Here is a 10,332-nt window from a genome sequence, read left to right on the forward strand (position 1 = left end):
AAGATGGAACAATCTGATACTCAACCACCTGGACTCCCTGAACTGGTAACAAAAGAGGATCTGGAAAAAATGAAATCAGAAATAATTTCTCAGATAACTGCAAAGATTGTGCCCATAGTGCAAGACATGATTAATAAATCTAGAGAGGACACAAATAAAAAAATAGAGGATCTGAGGAACATGATGGAATCCCAACATAGGAAACAAATGGAATCCATAAAACAGATGCAAACAGGTTTCCAGGAGATTAAAAACTTCACTGAAAGTCTGCGTAGCAGAATGAACCAATGTGAGGACAGAATTTCAGATATAGAAGATAAGATTGCAATTAGTGACCAGGAAAAGAAAAATTGCTTTAAAATTGTAAGGGACCATGAGAAATCAATCCAGCAGCTGCTAGACGATGCAAAGAAGAATAACATAAGACTGATTGGAGTCAATGAAGAAACAGGAGAGAGTGCAGATGACATAAAAAAAAAAAAAGTTCACAGAAGTGATGGCAGAAAACTTCCCAAGGAGGGGAGAAGAACTTGACATACAGATAAGTGAGGCATATAGGACTCCAGCTAGCCTTAATCAAAAAAAATCTACACATAGGCATATAATAGTTAGGATTCCAGAAACCCAACAGAAGAATAAAATTCTACAAGCAGTGAGAGAAAAGAAACAAATCACATACAAAGGAAAGCCCATCAGAATCACAGCAGACTTTTCCATGCAAACCCTCAAGGCAAGAAGAGCTTGGAGTGATGTATTTCAAGCCCTAAAGGAAAACAGCCTCCAACCCAGATTGACGTACCCTGCAAAACTATCTTTCAGAATTGATGGAGAAATAAGATACTTTCATGATAAAGAGCACCTTAGGAACTTCATGAATACCAAACCAGCACTCCAAAAAATTTTAGACAATATCCTAGGAAAAGACAATGAGGATCACAACCCCAGGGAGCCCAGCAGAATGAATCCATTGGGCGTGACAAATTAAACGCAAAAGGGGAGAATGAAACAAAAAGAAAGTCATGACAAGGCTTTTAAAACTTTTAACTTCATCTCCCTAATGAGTGTATAATTCAATCTTGTTATTGTACTGATTAGTATTTTTCTGATTCTAGTGTTGCACACCTTTCCTTGTGTTGTACTGGCTATTTATCATCTTCTTGTGTCTACTTTTTAATTGGGTTGTCTATTAATGAGCTGTAAGAGTTCTTTGTATATTCTGGTCATAGTATATGCATTGCAAATATGGTCTGTTTAAGGACTACTTTTCATTTTAAGGATGTCATTTAAAGTTCTAAATTTTGATGGAATCTCATTTATCAATTTTTTTTCTTTTATACATCATGTATTTTGTATCCTAGGAAGTTCTTGCCTACCCTAAATTCGTAAACCTTTTCCCTTATAATTTCTTCTTAAAGTTTTGTACTTCTAGGCTTTCATATTTAGGTTCATAGATCCTTTCAAGTTATTTTTATGTATGGAAATAAAGGGTTGAGGTTAATTTTTTATATTCAGATACTAGGCATTCTAGTGCCACTTGCTGAAAACACTATCTCTTCCTTGGCTCTTGAATTGAGTTTATATTCTATAAAATGTTAATGTTTAATACTCTTTCAAAACTCAGTGGACCATATATGTGTGGTTCTATTTCTAGATTCTCTGTTTTATTCCAATGATCTATATGTCTTTCCTTACACCAACACTGCCTTGATTACTGTAGCTTTAGAGGAAGTCTTAAAATTAGGTACTAAATGTCTTCCAACACTGGGGGTTTTTTTTTCCTTTTTACTTTTCTAGGTCCTTTGTACTCCTACATAACTTTTAAATTTCAATATCCAATTTTTCATTTATAGCAAGTATACATAGACCTGAATTTTTATATATACCTTGTGTTTTCTAATCCTGGTAAATTCAAATACAAGTTCTAGGGGCTCCTAGAAATTTCTTAATATTTTCTCTGTAGATGATCATTTCATATACATACAAAGATTTTGTTTCTACCTTGCCAATCCTACCCTAATTGTGTCATTTTATTTCCAGAATATTTTGTTTTAGGCCTATGTTTCAAAGTTTAATAGACAGATGAAGAGTAGGCATATCTGCCCTTGTTCCCCACCTTAGGGAGAAAGCATTGTATCTTCTCCATTCATATAAGGTGTTCTCACTGGAAGTATGGAGTACATGTCTTTAATCTGTTGAGAAGGTTCTGTTCTACTTCTAGTCTCCTGGTAGCTTTTACCATGAACAGCTGTAGAATTTAGTCCAATACTTTTTCTCCAACTAGTGACAGGATCATATGGCTTTTTCCTTTCCTCTGTTAAAATGATGACTTTTGGGGGTGGATCTTCCAATGCTGAACCAACACTGCCATCCCTATAATAAAACCACTTTCTACATACTGCCAGATCTGACTTCTAATAGTTTGTTTTGTCAAACAAATTTCTATCTATGTTCATACTTTTTTCTTTTATTATCTTTATCCAGTTTTAGGATTAGCACAATGTTGATTTCCTAAAATGAGGGGAGAAGCGTTCCTTTTTTTTTCTGCTTTAAATGTTTGATATAATTTATCAGTTAAAATGTATATGAGCCTGTTTTCATATAGGTAGGTTTTCAAGCTAGAAATATACTTTCTTTAATAGGCGCTATTCAAATTTTGTATTTCCTCCAGAGTTAGTTTCATTAATTTGTCTTCCAAGGTACTTCTTAGAAGTTGTCAAATTTGTTTCAAAACAGATTTTTGTAATATGCTTTCTATATCCTTTTAAATTCTGTAAAATCTGTGGTAATGTCTCCTAGATCTTGATATTGTAATTTTTTAAATGTATAATTGATATTGTGCAATAGGAAGTAAAGGTCTAAAGGAGCAGGGGAAGTGGGATGGGTAGGGGAAAGGAAAGAAGGGAAAAGAAAAAATATGAGAAAAGGAAAACATGGAAACAAGGTCTTTGCAAATAGGAAAGGGTGGAGGGGGTGAAGGGAAGTCAGGGGAAGGGGAAAAAATAAGAACCAAGATATTCATGTACTTCTACAAGATTCCAATGATGAATGTAACTGTATTTTATACCTAAAATGTACCAATAAACTTAATGAGGAAAAAAAATTATTCCATGCAATGATCAGAGTTAACAGCTCCTGGAGACAAGCTTTACCAATAGATGCTAAAACTGGGTGATGGTTTGAGAAGAAATAAAGTCCCCACCATTTCACAATAACTACTCCCAAGGTATTTATTAGTTGCAAAAGGAAGACAGTGACTTTACAAGGAAGATACTTGGCAGAAAACACCATAACCAAGGGACCGAGGTCATCACCAGTAGTACTGAGACACATCAACCCATGTGACTGGTGAGAAGATGCAGGGAGAAAGACACAGCATCACCTCATGGCATCCTCACCAACATGCACAGCCTCAGAACAATTCAGAAAAAACATCGACAGACTCAGAGCATGGAACACAGAAAGACATCATGCCACTCAAGAAGTGGCAGCTATGAGCTTGTTAAGATTGTCCTCAGATGTGGACAGACTCTGAACTCAGCATCCCAGCTCCAGACCCTGAGATCCAACCTCCTGGGGCAAGGGCTTTACTGTTAAAGTCACAAACACATTCTCTGTGAAGAAGGCAGGCTCCAAACGAAGAGTGAACCATATACACACAGGGCTTTCACATGAACTCTTAACTGGATGTGTTGCTCTTACTTCCTAGATATACAAGGGGTGTTGAAAACTATGGTAAATGTTTAAAATTTTTAAAGAGCCCAGTTATGTTAAACTAATAAACTTCATTCTACATGGAAGAAAACATCAAACATTGGAAGTACATATTCCCCATAATCTTCACCTATAAAATTGACAGGGTCAGTAGTCTCTTCTTTATTCATTCTTTTTTAATTTTTAGGAGATACTATATTATGGATCCCATAGCATCACTGATTTCTTAGCTATTCATATCCTCTACTTCTTCTTGAGTCGATTTTGTAAGTTAATAGTTTTTACCTGTTTGCATTTCATCCATACTTTCAATTTTATTTGGCACAAGAAACAACACCCACTCCTTCTTATTCTGAAAACAAGGGTGGACTTCTGAGTCCTGGGGCTTCTCTTCTGACTTGTCCTTGTCCTTGACAATGGCTAATCCAGTCCCTACAGTGGTGACAAGGTGTGGCTAATTCTCGAGACAAAAAGACTATGATGAGAGAGAAGACTGGAGCAATAGGAACTCCTAACATACAGGGCCTCTCTACAAGGTCCCCGAGGTAGATCTGGATGACCACACCCCAGTGGAGAACCAGTATAGCTACTCCAGCTGCACATCAGGAGTGGGAGAGGAAGAGAAAAAAGAGAAGCAGTTTCTATCTACTGCTTAACAGAGAGGTTTAAGAAAAACGAAATGAAGAAATTATCAAAAGAAAACCCAAGAAACAGTGACTCTTAATTCTGAAATAGGTGCTGGTAATACAGTTAAATAGGGAGAGGTAAGAAAAGGAGGAAAAATATGTTATGAATAAAATTGATAAAAAATATACAGGAGGGTGCTGTTAACAAAAATGAAGGCTTTGCTGAACAAAGTAAATCTAAAATTTAACAATGATTAATATAATTCAATATATAGCCCACCTCAGAAGTTCTAATTTGAATCCAATCCCTATTCTACCACACCTCATCTCAGAAAACAAAAAAGTACTCCAACCCACAGATATATCTAAACAAAAAGTTGTGAACCAAATATGGCAAAATGTTATGATATGATAGGGCTGAGCTTTATGTTTTATTCTGTCTTCTGTTTGAAAGAACACATAATTCTAAAATTTAAAAAGAAATAAACAAAAGAATGATTACAGATCAATTCAAAGGTCCGTGGATGTAGCTCACTGGTGTGGTGCCTGCCTGGAAAGCGCAAGGTCCTGAGTTCAATTCCTGCTACCAAAAAAAAAAAAAGATCAGTTCAGTTACAAGGAGCAAGAATGAGGTTACAAGCAGAAAGAACAGCATGTGCCAAGGCACAGTGAAACACCTTGCAAATAGTACAGCTACTACGAGTTAAAGTTTTGGTGAGATATAAGTACACAATTTGATGAATTTTACCAAGTTTAATACAACTGTGCAACCATCATTACAATCCAGTTTTGGAATACTTCCATCACCCTATAGAGCTCCTTTATGCCCATTTGCAATTAACCTCTGTTCCCACCCCTGGTACTTGGTAACCATTTCCTGTCTTTAATTTTGCTTTTTCTATTAGTTTCATACAAATGGAATCATAAAATATATGGTCTCCAAGATCCAATTATCACTCTTTTTTCAAGAGATACAAGTACTGTAGTAGTAATAATTATTATGCCATACTTCTTTTTTAAGAGTACTCTGAAACTCCACCATTTTAAAAGCCATCAAAGACAGACATTCTCCCACATCCATGAGTTTTTATAATGCATCTCTTCAGTTAACAAAATACATATGGTTCCAAAAAGTATTACAAGACCATTTCTAAAGCCATGATTTCTGCTCCACTAAACCTTTAGCAAATACAAACAGATGACAGATAATACACTGAATTAAATATTTCCTTTTGCTTCAATTATAGTAAGAGTAGTTGATCAGACCGGTGGGGGTATTTCCTAAGCACCAAGCCTTAGTGACCTGTTTATAGCAGGCACTAAAACTATTAATTCTTCCAACACTGAAGAAATGCAGATCATTTCCTTTGCAGTTCCTTGTTTCAACTGTGAGAGTGAACATGAATCACAACCACTTGAATTCAGCCCATCATCTCACCTAGAATCATCATGAGAGAGGAGACCACCCCTCCATATGGAATTGGGCAACTATGAGTAAACTGTGTTATTAGGCAATTATGGGTTAACTAGGTAACTATGCTCTTTGTAGAATGTACCTGAGTAACTGTGACAACTTCTGTAATCTGTCACCAAAGGAGAGTAACGGACTCAGAAAGTCCTGCCAAAACTTCTTGCTTTCCCCTCTCCACTGCTCTGCTTTGTGTAAATGCTGCTTGCTATATTCCCAGGGAAACTAATGGAATTAAGCTTCCTAGATGTAAAAAGAGGTACATAAGGAAGCAGAAACTTCTATCCAGGACTCTTGAGACTGAATGGAGTCACTTGCTGAGCCGCTTGCATCATTAAAAGCTGCCTTTTGCTCCTATCTTTGTGTTAAAGAGTTACATGTCCCGGGTCTTCACTGTTTCCTGCTTTAATCACACTGCACCATTTGCCATACTCACTTTGTAAATTATTAACCGACAGAGCAGCAAAGATGAGAATAACTTTTCTCTTGCTAACTTTTACAAGCTCTAGCTGCCAAAAGACTTACCTATTTTCCATATCTGATACCTCATTGAGTAGCAAAGTTAAGCTTATTATGACACTTCCCTGGCAGAAAAAGAGCAAAATTGAGTTGCCAGTACTGACTGATGACACAAGACTGGTAATAAAGTCCTTACCCTCATTATTCCTTACTTGAAAACAAATACTCACAAATGAAGCCAATCAAGGTATTTCATAAAATGATTTTCTAAAGAGCCTATGAGATTTAGAATGGGAAACACAAAGAGCTTTGTCTCTCTTATGTTGAAATCATAGATCTACATGTAAAGTAGTTTCCTTCTGGACATAGAACAGCGCCTAGAAGTAGTAGCTATAGAAACTAGAGTTCTCAAAGCCAGTGGAGAAATTCTGTTTAAAAAGGGTACCTACTACCTAGGACCAGAGGTAGCTTCTCAAATGCTTATATCTAAGGAAAATGTATTTTACATTTAAAAACCTCAATTTAGAAGATTAACCTGATTTCACCATAAAATAGTCTTTTGTTTTCCGTTGTGATTTTTTTTAATGTTAAGTATCTTTAGATTTTTTAAAAAAATATTTTCTCTTCTCTGTACTTTTCAAACCCTTGGCTTGTTATCTCAAGGAGTAGCATCTGTAGCCCAGCACTTGCTTTAACTAAGTAATCACGTGCCTTTCTCTACCTCGAGCAGGCCCTGAATCCTTATCTGCTAGCACCAGCCTTTCACACCCTAAAAAGGCCTCCCAGTTGCATGCTGTATGTGTTTTCCCCTGGAAGAAAACAAGAGAAAATTAACAACGTTGATTTTACTCAATACATAAGAAATTATAGAATCCTTAATATGTCATTGAGACTTTTTAAAGCTAAAATTTATCAAGCTCTTTCCATGTATTAACTTGTTTAAATAACTTTATGAAGTAGGTACTATTATTATATCCATTATATAACCACAAAAATAAGCCAAAGATGTTAAACAAGTTGCCTAAGATCACATGGTTAGTACACAACAGAGTTGGTAGGGGAGACTGGCTCCAAAGTCCACAACCCTGCCCACTGCACCATTATACTTCTGTAAATCCACAAGTCCTATTGTCCCCTGGTGCATCATTATTAGCCCCCAGAAATACATTTGCATTCAAGATTAAGCCTGAGAGTCTGGAACCTTTGATTCCCGTTGTGAGCTTTAACTCCTATTTTCAACCAGTTCTCTCACCTAATTTGGGCTTCCAACTTTCTCAACTATAAAATGAGGGAGCTGAATGAATAGAACCAGAGGATATTTTATTAAATGAAGTAAGCCAGACCCAGGAAGACAAATACCACAAGTTTTCATTCAGACGTGGAAGCTAAAAAGCTTGATTTCATAAAAGGAGACAGTAGAACAGAGGCTATTCTAATACAAGTCCCTGTAGGCAAGGAAAAGAAATGAAGGAATAGAGAGGGAATGGGTAATTGGTAAAAAAATACATTTAGGTCTGTGTGAATTCTAGTGTTGTACAGCACAATAGGATGACTATGGTGCACAATTTATTATATATTTTCTATAGAACTAGACGGAGTACAGGGTTTCCCAGTACAAAGAAATAATAAATGTTTGAAGTGATAGAAATGCTAATTATCCTAATTTGACCATTATAAATTGTATATATACGTTAAATCATTACAGTTTACTCCATATATAAGGATAATGTCATTTTTTTAAAAAAAAGCATTTGAAGAAAAAATAAAGGGGTTGAATTATATTTATAATCTCTTTCAGAGCTCATAAAGTCTACACATAAAATTTAACATTTCTTGTTATATATATATTACATTTTATCTTAACAAACTCCAAGTGTCTGAATGCATAAAAGTTTTCAAAAATAGACATGTGTTTATTTATTTGCATGAGAAACATTATTAAGTAAAAAAAGTTGGAAGGAACTTAATTTCCTACCTTGTTCCTTGGTGTACTCCTTTGTTAACATCTATTAATTGAGCACCTATTCCAGTGATAGTGAACCTTTTAGAGTTTTCAATGTTAACACACAGCCTGGTGGGCACACATGCCATAGGTTCACCACCAATGACCTATGCCAATGTGGGCCAATGGTAAACAAAGCAGCAGGACCCATGTATTTAGGGAGCATGCAGGCCAGTAGAGACTGATAATGTACAATGCTAAGGATATGTGTGTAAAGTTCTGGAAAGAAGAGATGTGTGGTGCCTTGGCAACATGAAATTAACCTAGGAGATATGAGCCAGACAGAATCAAGTTTTCCTGGGGAAATGATCACTCAACTACTGTAATGCCAAGATTCATGAGACCAAGGAGGCAAGTGGGTGAGAAAAGTATGTGGGAAAGGCTTGATGACCATGGAGAGGAGGACACAAAGTGAATATGAAGAGCAATGGGACGTCATTATTCTACACGAAAGGAAGATTAGGGGTTACTTGTGACATAGTCACTAAGATATTCTAATAATATCACCCTGCTGCCTAAAAGACAGTAAGATTCTGAAGGTCTCGTGAGAGTTTGTTGAGAAAATACAGAACAGAGGTGGGTGAGAGGGTGTAGGAGTGTGTAGAGGTGTGTGTGGTCTGAAAGAGCTTACACTTTTTAGGCTCAGCAAAGGGGGAAGCTGGACTTGGTAGGTCAGTGGTAGGGGCCAGACATGTGTCCATTACACTAGATTATGGATAGCTGAGTTGAATTTGACCCTGAAAAAGACAGGACCTGGTGGGAGAGTAGATAGCAGGACCAAACAACCAGCTTGTATGTGCTGACACAGTTAAGGATGGATGATCCTTCACATGAGCTAGGATTAACTCTGGAGTTTGCTGGAGGAAGGGGGACATTGGTTCTCCAGGAAGAGGTAGAATATCCTAGGCCAGCAGATGACACTTCACCCTGTATGGGCCAGCTCAGTCCTTCCTGGAAAAGGCTAGAAATTCTGCATACATAGCCAGGAAATTATTTCCACCAGTTATGAATGCTATAATAAAGTGATATTTTATTCAGGTCATGAACAAAACAATCCTTAAAGGACCATATGGGTTAATATTTTTGATATGCACATATAACAAAAAGAAAAAGAGGCAAGATGGCTGTAATGACTTGTTGCTTTTTATTTTTTATTTCAATGAAAGTGGGACTACATCAAAAGTTGCCTGAAGTAGTGAACTGATAGGAGTTATTTTCCTAATATCTACACTATATCAGAATTCCAAATAATCGGTCTTAATAGAATTTCTTTTAAAATTAATCATCTTTAGTCTTAAAAATAAATTGCTTTCTTGGGGAAATTGGGAAAGGAAACAGCAGGAGAGAGAATTTTCCTAGAATTACTAATTAGCAACATTGGGTCCTTGTTCCAGCTCTTCCCCCAAACAACTAAGTAATTCTGAGTAATTTTCAGTTTCTTAACCTGTAAAATAAGGGGCTAGAGTTGACTTTTTAAAGGCCTGTCAAGCAATACATTTTTATTAGTCTAATATCTTTTAGAGTTCATCTTTGCCTTGGGTTTATGACAATGTTGTGAGTCACACTCTAACCATCTGAAAGTTCCTAAGGAGGATAGTTCATGGAACAAATCAGAACATAGGGTCCAAGATACCATACTATTACCATAAATAGCTACGGAAAAACAGTGTTGCCATAGGATAACTGTGACACCTTAAATTCTTTTAGCCTCTATGCATGTCTGTTACAAATATTACATTTGTTCCTGACTAAAATTTGCTTCTTCTTACTCAACAGAATCACTGATAAAATTGCTTCCATCTTATATCAAAACCACTTATTCATAAACCAACTCTTCTGGTGAATGATTCTAAAGGGTAGGTGATATTTGATATTTTTAAACTTTTATGTCACAAGCTAACATTCCACGGGAATCCATAACCATAGTAGAATTAAATTCAGTGAGCAGGTACCCTTAAATCCAGAGTCAGTATCTCTAAATGTCAAATGCCATAAAACTCTGCCACTTATAAATGGCTGTCTTTATCCTCTAAAGTAGGCTGGTAGGTGCTCCACGCAAGGAACTT

This window comes from Heterocephalus glaber, unplaced genomic scaffold, assembly GCF_053883595.1.
Source record: "Heterocephalus glaber isolate CG9 unplaced genomic scaffold, H.glaber_assembly_v1.0 deba00000621, whole genome shotgun sequence".
NCBI classification, from domain to species: Eukaryota; Metazoa; Chordata; class Mammalia; order Rodentia; family Bathyergidae; genus Heterocephalus; species Heterocephalus glaber.